Source organism: Theropithecus gelada, chromosome 5 (genome assembly GCF_003255815.1).
Source record: "Theropithecus gelada isolate Dixy chromosome 5, Tgel_1.0, whole genome shotgun sequence".
NCBI classification, from domain to species: Eukaryota; Metazoa; Chordata; class Mammalia; order Primates; family Cercopithecidae; genus Theropithecus; species Theropithecus gelada.
The window spans coordinates 113,203,805-113,208,583 of record NC_037672.1 but is presented as its reverse complement, the minus strand read 5'-3'; the positions used below and the strand labels follow the sequence as shown (position 1 = coordinate 113,208,583).

The window sequence follows — 4,779 nt, the reverse complement described above, 5'->3', positions numbered from 1 at the left end:
TAAAATCTCAACTTCTGGAAATCAAGGGCACAGAGAAATGCAAAATGCACTTTTAAATCTCGACAATGGAGTCAAACAAGCAGAAGAAAAAAATTCAGAACTTGAAGACAAGGTTTTCAGATTAACCCAATCTATCAAAGATAAAGTAATTTTAAAAATGAACAAAGCCTCCAAGAAGTTTGGGACTATGTTAAACATCCAAACCTAAGAATAATTGGTGTTCCAGAGGAAGAAGAGAAACCTAAAAGTTTGGAAAATATACTTGAGGGAATAATTGATGAAAACTTTCCCAGCCTTGCTAAAGATCTGGACATTCAAATACAAGAAGTATAAAGGACACCTGGGAAACTTATCATAAAAGATCATCACCTAGGTACATACTCATCAGGTTATCTAAAGTCAAGATGAGGGAAAGAATCTTAAGAGCTGGGAGGCAAAAGCATCAGATAACCTATAAAGGAAAACCTATCCGATTAACTGCAGATTTCTCAGCAAAAATACTACAAGCTAGAGCAGATTTGGGTTCTGTTTTTAGCCTCCTTAAACAAAACAATTATCAAACATAAATTTTGTATACAGACAAACAAATGCTGAGAGAATTCACCACTACCAAGCCAGCACTACAAGAACAGCTAAAAGGAGCTCTGAATCTTGAAACATATCTTTGAAATACAACAAAATAGAATCTCCTTAAAATCTCACATCTATAACAATAACATAATGGAGAAAAAAACCCCACAAAGTATTCAGGTAACAAATAGCACAATGAATAGAATAGCACCTCATATATCAATACTAACATTGACTGTAAGTGGCCTAAATCCTCCTGTTAAAAGATATAAAATGGCAGAATCGATAAGAATTCGCCAATCAAGTGTCTGCTATCTTCAGGAGACTCACGTAATGCATAAGGACTCACATACACATAAGGTAAAGGAGTGGAAAAGATGTTCCATGAAAATGAATACCAAAAGTGAGCAGGAGTAGGTATTCTTATACTAGACAAACCAATTTTAAAACAATGGTAGCTAAAAAAAGACAAAGAGGGACATTATATAATGATAAAAAGGAGTAATCCAATAGGAAAATATCACAATTCTAAATATATATGCACCTAACACTGAAGCTTCCAAATTTATGAAACAATTACTACCAGAATTAGGAAATGAGATAGACAGCAACACAATAATAGTTGGGGACTTTAATACTCCACTGAGAGCACTAGACAGGTTTTCAAGACAGAAAGTCAACAAAGAAACAATTGAGTATTGTCTCAGACCACAGTGGACTAAAATCGGAAATCGACTCCAAAAGGCACACTCAAAACCATGCAAATACATGGAAATTAAATAACCTGCTCCTGACTGATTTTTGGGTCAACAATGAAATCAAGATAGAAACTTAAAAATGCTTTGAACTGAACAATAATAGTGACACAACCTATCAACATTTCTGGAATACAGTAAAAGTGGTGCTAAGAGGAAAGTTTATAGCATTAAATGCCTACATCAAAAAGTCTGAAAGAGCACAAATAGACAATCTAAGGTCACACATCACAGAAGTGGAGAAACAAGAACAATCCAAACTAAAACCCAGCAGAAGGAAACAAATGACAGGAACAGAGCAGAACTAAATGAAATTGGAACAAAAAACAATAGTAAATCTCTATAAAAAGAAACAGCTCTGTTCCCTCTTGTTTTTTAAAAAAATAGTCTACATCTACAATATTTATCATTTTAAATAAAAGTGATTACCTAATGATATTAAAATAAAAAAACTCAATATTTTCATGAGAGCACTGTGAGGACAATATAGTTATTTATTCATACATCTAATATTCATAAATTATAATATTTCAGGCACTGTTTAAAGTGTTTGGTGATAACACATAACATAGAATTGTTGAATTATATTCACATTGCATAAGCTCAGCCAGTTTCAATCTTTATTAACAATTTCAAGAATATAGACAACTAAAAGACTCTCATGAAGCAGAGAGAGACCTCTGAGATCTGTCTAGGGTCTCCTAAGGTCTCTAGCATTCTCCAGACCCTTTTCTTGCATAGGGCATACATATCTGGCTCAGATGAATAAATCAGTTTTTTTTTATGTGAGGTTTATGTAATTATTCACATTGTAGTGAGCATTTAAATGATGAGAAATATCCATTTATACCTCAAATCTTGTTTCTTTTTCATAACATTCTTCAAAGAATCATGTCTCATAGGATTTTATATTGATTTGATGTAAGGAATCCTCGAGCAAAGGCATCTTAGAAAAAGTATTCGATAGATAATTTCTTGCTTATAGCAAATATCGTTAGTCTATTTCTCTAAAATTTCAATTAAAAGGAGCTCACTTTCTCTGGAAAATAGAGGGAATGAATGAATCACAGACTAGCTACTTTAACTCTGTCCTCGTATAGGAATACAGCAATTAAAACATAAGATTTAAATTATCCTCTATCTACTGAGGAAAGACAGAAAATTAAAAAATGAAATAAATGGGTAGTTGCCAAATGAATATAGCTTTTTTTTTTTTTTTTTTTTTTAATAAACCTGAGAACATAAATTGATTGTGCCATGTAGAGTCTGGGATTACAGTTTTAAAGAGAGTAGTCAGGAAAAGCCTAACTATAAAGGAGACATTTGAAGAAAATCCAAGGAAGTGCAGAAAGGAGCCATGAAGGTATCTGAGAGAAAAGTATTCCACACAGAGGGAGCAGCAAGTACAAACGCTGTGAGTTAGGAACATGCTTGGCTTTTCTATGGTGCAGAGAAAATACGAAGTGGCCTGCATGGAGAGAACAAGGGTGAGAAAAGCAAAATATAAGATCAGACGGAAAAAGAGAAAGATTATATGGGGTCTAGGAAAAGTACTATAAACGTTTGCTTTTGTGGTTTGATTGCTCTTGGCATGTTGGCTAAGTTTTATTATTTTAAAAAAATATCGAAACTGTGGCACATATACACCATGGAATACTATGCAGCCATAAAAAAGGATGAGTTTGTGTCCTTTGTAGGGACATGGATGCAGCTGGAAACCATCATTATTAGCAAACTATCACAAGAACAGAAAACCAAACACCGCATGTTCTCACTCATAGGTGGGAACTGAACAATGAGATCACTTGGAATCAGGAAGGGGAACATCACACACCGGGGCCTATCATGGGGAGAGGGGAGGGGGGAGGGATTGCATTGGGAGTTATACCTGATATAAATGACGAGTTGATGGGTGCAGCACACCAACATGGCACAAGTATACATATGTAACAAAGCTGCACGTTATGCACATGTACCCTACAACTTAAAGTATAATAATAATAAATAAATTAAAAAAAAAAAAAAAGAAAAAGAAAAAAAAAAAATTATCGGCCGGGCGCGGTGGCTCAAGCCTGTAATCCCAGCACTTTGGGAGGCCGAGACGGGCGGATCATGAGGTCAGGAGATCGAGACCATCCTGGCTAATACGGTGAAACCCCGTCTCTACTGAAAAATACAAAAAACTAGCCGGGCGAAGTGGCGGGTGCCTGTAGTCCCAGCTACTCGCGAGGCTGAGGCAGGAGAATGGCGTGAACCCGAGGGGAGGAGCTTGCAGTGAGCTGAGATCCGGTCACTGCACTCCAGCCTGGGTGACAGAGCAAGACTCTGTCTCAAAAAAAAAAAAAAAAAATTCTCTTTGATTTTTTTCTCATGGTCTTCTATTTTCTTCAGGTCACATCAAACCCCTCATTTTCCCAGTTTGTAGTTTGCTTAGGCTTTACTTCTGCATATGAATCCTTCCACAAATTATACCAAAAGTCACATGGGAGATAATTTTCTTCCTCTTTGGCTTGAAAGTTGTTGGCATTTGCATAGATAATTTATAAAGTTCATCTGATGCCAGGTGTGTCCTCCTCAGAACCAGATCCATTGAGGTTTCCATCTCTCCAATTCAATCTGTGGTATTCTGCAACAGATTTCTTCAACAGCAGCTTATAACTTCGAAAATAAATCTTCCCTTGCTCTGTGGTGAAGTGTAAAACATACTCTAATCCAGCTGGGAGAATATTTGATACTCCTGGACTGCTGAAGAAATCAGTAAGAAGACTGTTTAGACTTAATAGAGTCTTCTTTTACATGAAAACCCTCACCAGCAAATACTATCATGGATTTTGTTTTCTCAGATCATTTACTGTTCTTAATGTCTATTAATGAGACAAATTTCTCAATGCCTAATTCTATCATATCTAGCAAAAGATAGTCATACAGATGATCTATTATTAGATTATTTGTTCATTTCTTGTTATGGGAGCCATATGTGAATAAGGAACAGTCTGACTTCTTTGAAGAATTCCAGTGATATCTGATTCTAGAATGGTCTTGTAATATTTTTCTTTTTATACAAAAAACCACATAGATTTTTCAGTGTATACACATTTCTAAGTACTTGTGTCACTGTTGCAGTTGCATTCTCCTCTTTAATCAACATGGCATTTTAAATATTTTCACTGAATTTCAGCTCTCTCTTCTCAAGGAATTTCTTGGTTCTTATTATTTTGGGCTTTACAACTTGATCCATGGCTACTGCAACCCACAACCCAAACCACGTAAAATACCAAGTGTTTTTTGTTTGTTTGTTTGTTTTTAATATTCAATGAGATTAAAAAAAAAAAAAAACAAAACAAGAGAAGTGACATGATATCTCCTACCCATTGTAAGTGTCAGTGTCATTCTAGATCTTGTATTGAGAGTAAACTGTGCATTTCTGGGAGGGAAAGTAAGAGTGGAAGCAGGG

General features: G+C 35.4%; 1 pseudogene; it reads right to left on the bottom strand.

Annotated features, from left to right (window-relative positions):
* Nucleotides 1-3,717: 3,717 nt before the first annotated feature.
* LOC112624361 lies at nucleotides 3,718-4,563 on the bottom strand (annotated as a pseudogene).
* Nucleotides 4,564-4,779: the final 216 nt, after the last annotated feature.